Source organism: Arachis stenosperma, chromosome 4, assembly GCF_014773155.1.
Source record: "Arachis stenosperma cultivar V10309 chromosome 4, arast.V10309.gnm1.PFL2, whole genome shotgun sequence".
NCBI classification, from domain to species: domain Eukaryota; kingdom Viridiplantae; phylum Streptophyta; class Magnoliopsida; order Fabales; family Fabaceae; genus Arachis; species Arachis stenosperma.
Window position 1 is genome coordinate 122,791,015 of NC_080380.1, and position 8,230 is coordinate 122,799,244.

Below are 8,230 nucleotides of genomic sequence, written 5' to 3' on the forward strand. Positions count from 1 at the left end.
TACTTAAGTTCTATAATGCCATATAGATGAAACTATTGACCTTAATTAATTGATAATTCTTGATTGTTGATGGATGTTGCTGCTTGATTCTTGATTCTTGTTTGTTATTGATAGATGTTGTTGTTTATGTGAATTATTAATGGATGTAGTTTTTTGTGCATTCTAGTTATAGATGAAACTCTACCAAAATTTCTAAAGAAACTAAATATAATTGAAGTTTATAGAAAACTTCGAATAATTTTTTAGTAAACTACTAATCCTATTTTTTCCATTGATAGATTTTTGCCAAATAACAATGCATGTACACAGGAGTGTACTAACGTCATCAAGCTGATGTACGACTACTCATGGCCGAGCTACAAGAAGATCCTAGCTGAGACCAGAGAGCGATGGTTTCTGAAGTAGGCGGTAAGAACTCAACATATTCAAACCATAGTGTTAGCTTAGATCTTCTATTTTGTTAAGTTATGTATTTAATTTCGATTAACTCATGCTAAATGTAATATTTACAAGATAAATTTATATGGGACAAGACTCACGATCTCATGATCAGGAAGATCCTCGACCATCGGATGGCTAGGCGGCTTTAGTAGATGTTGGAAGACGTACATGAGTACCGCGACTACATCAACAATTGGCTCTGCCCGGATATTAAGAAGTTACTGTATGTACGTTGGGAGATTGATGAAAGGTTTAAACATCTATTTTTTACCAACAAAGCTAACAGGACATTGGCCAGGTCGTCAAAGTATACCGGTGGGGCAGTGACTTTCATGAAGACTAAGGCCAAGTTAGTAAGTAACTTGTTTTATTTTGTCATTAAGTTCGTTCAATCTCAATATAATGTCATTATTACTTGACTTAACATGTGATTTCAAAATGTATAGTCTAAGTCATTGAATCGTGAGCCGACAATGGCAGAGACCTTTAAGTATACTCATACGTTAAAGGAGAACAAAGAGAGACTTGTCGATCAGCGGGCTGCGGATCATTACATGAGTAAACACCTTGTGATATAAAATTTTTAAATTAACTGTAGTCCTAATCATAAAATGTGTTACACAGGAGTCCCGCACGAAAATATTAGAGGTCGCAACCCAACAATCTCAGTGTACTGGGGACGACGGCAACAACTCCACTGCATCAGTCGTCGATCTTGATCAGGTTCAGCGCGAGGCCGCATCTGAGCTGTATAAGAATCTCGCGTACAGGCTTGGATCATTTTTCGTCGACAACCTCTGCACATCCACATTGAGACATTCATCCGTCTCTGCCACCAGTCGGTTCGTCGATCCCGAGTACGACGTGGATTTGAGAGAGCAGGTGCTGCTCCTCACTCGAAGCCTACACCAACAGGCTCAACAGTTGCGAGAGTCTGAGGAGAGATATCAGGCGATCCTCTCACGCATGACAAACACCAAGGACCTCAGGCTGGAGTGGGCAGGAGCTGGATCGGCTTCAGCGGATGAAACGACACATGATGCCGTACGAAGATCAGACGCACGCTAGTGGCAGCAGCACTAATGGAGGGGCACAGACATCACCACCTATGCCGCCGCCTCAGCAACAGAACTAGCGGGACAACGACGACAACTTTCAGTGACTAGTTTTTTTATACACTGTTTAATTGTATTATATCCTTTGTTATTTGACTTTTCATTTTATTTATACACTTAATAATTTAACATATTTGCCTTCTATTATTTAGAATTTAACTATTAATTCTGCAAAAAAAAGATATTTAAATAAAAAATTTAGAATTTGACCACTAATTTCATCTAAAACATATTTTGAAAAATTGAATTTACCGTCGAATTTTCCAAAAAAAATATCTGACAGTAAAAATGCTGGAACAAAATAGTTTGGCGCCAATGTTACGGTCGGAAAAAATCCACTGATAACTTTCACCAGATATTCGTAAATTGAAAATTCAATTTTACCACTAAATCCGTCGCAAATTACCAGCAAGATTTATACCGTTGGATTGGAACTGACGAAAAATTCAACAAAAATTTATTACCGGCAGATTAATTTTATTTTTTCGCTGATAAATCTGACGGTACTTAATATTTTTCTTATAATGGTTTACTTTCAGTTACAACTCCTCCTATCACTTCACGATTGGCATATCCCCATTCAAGGTAGTTTTTGGAAGGGAGCCCCCACCCCTTATCCGCTATGAGCATACCGACACGGATACACCAGCAGTTCAAGAACAACTTCAACAACGCGATGAGATTTTAATTGCTCTAAAGCACAACCTTCAACTAGCACAGCTTCGAATGAAAGCCAGAGTAGATAGTAAGCGCCAGGAAGTCGAGTTTAACGTGGGCGATTATGTGTTTTTGAAGCTGCAGCCTTATAGACAACAGTTAATGGCTTGGCACAAGAATCAAAAGCTAGCCATGCGGTACTTTGACCCCTTTCCTATTTTGGCAAGAATTGGCAAAGTTGCATATCGGCTACAATTTTTTCCGTCAACAAAGATCCACCCAATTTTTTACGTGTCTCTACTTAATAAATTTACAGGTGACCCACCTGCTTCAAATCTCCCTACACCACTGCGGTTGGATGAGAAGGGTTTGTGCATGCAACCCCAAATGCTACTAAGATACCATATGATCAAGGTCCATGGTAGGTGGCAAGAACAAGTGCTCATCAAGTGGCAAGGTATGCCTGAAGAAGATGTTTTGTGGGAAGCTTATGAGAATATGAAGCAGCAGTATCCAAACTTCCACCTTGAAGGCAAGTTCGGTTTTAATGGGGAGAGTATTGATGTGAGAAAGGGAAGTGAGAGCCCTGCAAGAATGGAATGGGAAATGGCAAAAAATAGGATAATACAATTTATGCAAGAAGAACCATAATGGAATTGATTATCTGAGGTCCTTAGATCTAAATAGCCAAGGAAGCACTAGGAGATGGCATGTGAATAGTGAGTCTTCTTTTTGGCTGAATTTTTTCTCTTTGGCTTTTTTATTTCTCTGTTTTTCAAAGTGTTAATATATTTCTCACTCTTTATGTAGGTGAGAGTACTGACCGTGTGTTATGTATCTCTTTTTTTCATTTTTTGTACTTCAGTATTCATCATACCTATATCAATAATTCCATTCTTTGATGCATTCGTATCAGAATAACTTTTTAGTTTGAAAAGAAATAGATATATATTAAACGTAAGAAAAGAGAAAAAAAAATTTCGACTTCTTATTACAATATGACAATTCCATTACAACTAATTAATCATCAACAAGAAGTGACTAGTTTTATTTCACAAATAATACATACTACACTTTGAATAATTTAATTTGAAAAGCAGTATAATGTGAAATGATGTTTAAATGACCGTTGTTAACAATAGTGCGTGATGTTGTGGAGATCGATCCAATTTATAATTCATCTTTGGTGAGGTTCATTCCGTCCGTGTCAACTGGTGGTGGAAGAATACATGTAAAGAAATTATTAATAATCTTCTTCTAGAAAAAGAAAATAAAAAATAAAAAAGATTAAAGTCGTTAAACCTTTGCTGAACTTTTATCTTTTCAAAGTGAAGATTAGCAATTCTTTTAAGAGGATACTAATCTTCAATCAATAAAAGCAAAAGGTGAATTTTATTCCATAACGGACAGTGAAATTAACTTATATATAATTTTGATGTATTGTGAATGTAAAATAATTTTATATGTATATTTAATTAAGTAAATATTAGTAAAAATAATTATTTTTTATATTAGAAAAAATTGTATTCTCTTCTTTTGAGAAATGCTAAAATGACACTCTTCTTTTTTTTATTTGTAAACTAAAATGTATATTCTCCTCTTTTATAATTTTTAAAAAATCTGATCTCCTTTTTAATTTATTTTAAATTTTTTGTATTAACTAAAATTAATTTTATCTATTTTTTTAAAAAAAATAAATTATATTTTACAAAAATATTTTTTAGCAAAAATTTTATTTTTTTGTCATTAAATTTTGCTATCAAAATATCTTTTAATAAATTATTTTTTTATTGATTAAATTATATTTTTACTAAAATATTTTTTAAAAATTTTAATAATTAATTTATTTTATTTAAGATACTCTTTAATAATTTTTTAATTATTAAATTGTGATTTTACTAAAATTTTCGTTGACAATTATTTTTATATTTTACTATTAATTTTCTGATATCAATATATATTATTTTAATATTAAATAAAAAAAATTATCACTTTTAATATGTATAATAATTAATAATATATATTGATATCGTAAAATAATCTTACCAAGATTTTTTTTATTTAATGTTAAAATAATATATATCGATATCAAAAAATTAATAATATAATATAACTATAATTGCTAATAAAATTTTTAGTAAAATCATAATTTAATAATTAAAAAATTATTGAAAGATATTTTTTAAAAACTAATTTAATTATTAATATTTTTTAAAAATAGTTTGATAAAAATACAATTTAATTAATAAAAAAATAATTTATTAAAAGATATTTTAATAAGCAAAATTTAATGATAAAAAAATAAAATTTTTATTAAAGGATATTTTTGTGAAAAATAATTTATTTTTTCTTGAAAAATGAATAAAATTAACATTTGACACAAAAAATTTAAAATGGATTAAAAATAATATTTTTTAAAAATTATAAAAAAATGTATATTTTAGAAATAGATGAGAGAAGAATGTTATTTCAGCATTTTTGGAAAGAGAAAAGTAAATTTTTTTCTATAAATAATTATCCAAAATAATAAATATAATAAAGCGATTGTGTAAAATATTTTTCAGTTTGAGTACATCCAATTTAAACTATATACACATACGAACGATGGAGTCTTACCTGATTGCGCCCCCTCAGGAGACACTGGTGCAACACAATTACCCGTTCTATCGCAAAATGAATCACATGCTCCTTGTAGGGCTAAAAAAGAAAAAAAAAAAAAAGAAATGTCACAAACGATAAGTGACGCAGAATGGATATATGAATAGAAATATTTTACACATGTTTAAAGCATATATATTTAAGGTGGATACTACCATGAAGATTTTACTATTGTCTTTATATGAAGATGCTTCTTTTTTATCATTAGATGATGAAATGTATGGTTTGATTTTGATGTGTTACAAAAGTGTTATTTTTTTTAAAGTGTGGCTAAACAAACAAAGTACACTTTTAACACAAGAATCTTCATAAAAAGATGTTTTTAGCATCTTCATTTGAGTAGTTGCCTATATTTAATATGTAATTCAATAATTTTATAGTCCATTGTTTTTAATTTTTTAATTCATAAAATAAATTAAATGACTGCAAATATTTGTAGAGGACATATCCAGAAGGTATGCAAGAAGCAAAGGAAAACATGCATATATGACGATGATAATAAGAAATTTAAATTTTGTTGTAGCCATTATCAGGAAATTAACAAGACTTTGCATGGTAAAAAGTTACCACCATACTAACTATACATATTAAGATTATTTATTAAGATTAATTATTATATAAAATACATATTAAAAATAATATATATAACGACTGATTTTAATAGCTGATTATTATACGTGACATTTTTTTAAAACTTCACATGCATATGCGTCTGCTGGAATTGGAAGGCTGTCTTACCGGCTTGGCCAGAAACGGGTGATGCGAGAAGGAATATAAAAATATAAGACAAAACCAAGAATGCAACAAAGATGGCCCTCCTCATTATTGTGAAATACTTATTATTCTTTGGCTGGGTAGAAATAGTTCGAATTCGCTTTTGTGCCTATGCCAACATGTATTTATATAGTCTTCAAAAATGTATTTATTCATTATTGAGATTATCTTAAAGTATATGTAGCTAACATAGAAAAGTAAAAGGTCAGAAAAATTCAAAAAAGAGAAAAGAAAATGAAAGCGCGCTAATTAGACACCAAATTAGCTTCAATCACAAATTAAAAAAAAATTCCCGACTTATTTGACAATGCAACATCCTAAAATATTTTAAGCAACTATGACAGAAGATGAACCATTTTCTATGTTCAGTACTTAATATCAATAAAAAGAGTCGTGCAAAATATTGTAAAGAATCGTCAATCAATAAGAAGACATTATCGAAATAGAAGCAAATGTTTTAACTCAGCTGATGATCCTGGTTTACAACAGCTGAAGGGTTGTTGGGAAAAAAGATTCCATCTTCACTAAAAGAATCAAACTGTGACTTAGTCGTGTGTGGAATTTAAATACCATTTTATACGAATGCTTGCACCCATTTGATTCTACGTACGATGCCAACTTCTCAAATATAATATACTACAATATAGGGCAGTTGAATTTTATATTTAATTTCCAACAGAAAATTTAGTTTTGTGTTCAATTTAATTAAATATTATATGTTAGAGACCAACAGCTTGGCTGCGTTTGTTTTTGTAAACATGACAAGACATGACACTGAAATAGAGACACTGAGACAGAGACACTAAAAATTACCCTTTATGTATTGTGTTTGGATACAATGGACAAGACACTGATGTAATGTTTAGTATTATTTTTAGATACATATAAACAAGACTAAAATATAATGTAAAATTACTAAAATAGGCCCATCTAATTTTAATTTTCATACCCACCTCTCACCGTCTCTGTGTCTCTGTGTTGCACTCCTTGGCTGCCACCCTAACTCTTCTCCACCCTAACTCTTCTCCATGACTCTTCTCCACCCTAACTCTTCTCCAGGAACAGTGGAGGAGTGAATGTTGTTCCACCTGCACGACGTTGCCTGTTTCTTGCGCCACTTCCAACTCATTTTCTGTTTCTCCCAACTCAGTCTCTCTTCTTTCTTTTCTTGGTTGTTGTTCTGAACCTTCTCTTTGTAAGTTCTATCTTGCTTGATTTTCATTAGTTTCACACAACATGTTTCTAAACCCTTGATTTGTAAAAAAAAAGACAAGTAAATTGATGTTTTTCCCTTGACCTTGAACAAAACATGTCAGGAGAAAGTTTATTTGGGAAAGGAATAATTCCTGGGTTGCCGTTAACGACACCTTCTTCCTCACCAAGGTCAATTTTTCACTCTCTCTCTCTCTCTATGTTCATTTTGATTGTAGTTTTTGCTTTTTCAGTTGTTGTTTTGTGTTTCTTGTTTCTTTCAGGATGCGTTCGAGAGGCAGCGCGTGGTCTTCACTGTTGGGACTTCCATTGTCTCCGTTGCCACTGCTTGGATCGGTCTCTTCATTTCTCAGTGCTTTCCATTCATATCATCTGATTTGATTATTTGATTGGGTTCATTGATCGTAAGATTGGTTGATTTCTTGTTTCAGGGTATTCATTACGCCATTTCCATGATGAAAAGTTTGAACAAAGGCTTGAATCAATTGAAAAAGTTGTGAATCTTTCTGTATCTCATTTTTTTCTTCTTAATTCTAATTCTAATTCTAATGGATATGTCTATTTCATATGTTTCTGTGTGGCAGATGAAACACAAACATAATCTGGAACATTCCAAAATCAAAGACATTGTTGGTCCTGGAGGTCTCAGTGTTCCTACTTGTGCCGCCACTGCCGCAACCACCTTGATTATTGGGATTGTTCCTTCTTTCTAGCGATTCTTTTTATGATGAGCTAGTATTATTAAAAACGTAATCACTTGTTCATGTATACTTACACGACATTCATCTCTTAATCCACTTTGAACTTTTAGTAACTCACACAATCTTCCTAATGCATCTACACTCATCCTTAATTCCCAAATACAATTTCTATCGCCCCCTCCTATTAAGCGGTTTAATACATTCCGTCTTAAGGGATTAGTATTAATTTCTCTATTCCTAATCAACAAATGTCCTCTTCTTTTTTTTCTCAAATATAAAAATGCAAACATCAAAACTAATATCATTATTACTTCAAGCTCAGCCTGAATCATAAAATAAAAAAAATAAATCGTCTAAATTGCTCAGAGCGATCCGATGCTCCATTCTTCCCTAAATAACACATAAAAAATAACTTATATAATTAACACATTCTAAAAATTATCAGCAACAATAAACACAGCAGCCATAAGAGCAACAACAACAAAACTCACTAATTATATTAATTTTTTGTTCAAACTAATAATAAGAGACAAATTCAATACACTTTTTCATTCATTCTTTTAATATGAACATAATACATCAACATATTAAAATTCAACATAATTTTTAAATTCATTCATTCACACTATCATTATAAACATTTGAGATTTTATCAAAGAAAAGAATGTAGCT

General features: G+C 31.3%; 1 long non-coding RNA gene across 1 annotated transcript; it reads right to left on the reverse strand.

The window, feature by feature from the left end:
* Positions 1-3,263: 3,263 nt before the first annotated feature.
* LOC130973418 (uncharacterized) lies at positions 3,264-5,720 on the reverse strand. Its single transcript, XR_009084132.1, has 3 exons — positions 5,610-5,720; positions 4,830-4,910; positions 3,264-3,424 (listed from the first exon to the last, which is right to left on the reverse strand). It is a non-coding gene; the product is annotated as an uncharacterized LOC130973418 (long non-coding RNA).
* Between the last annotated feature and the right edge of the window lie 2,510 nt (positions 5,721-8,230).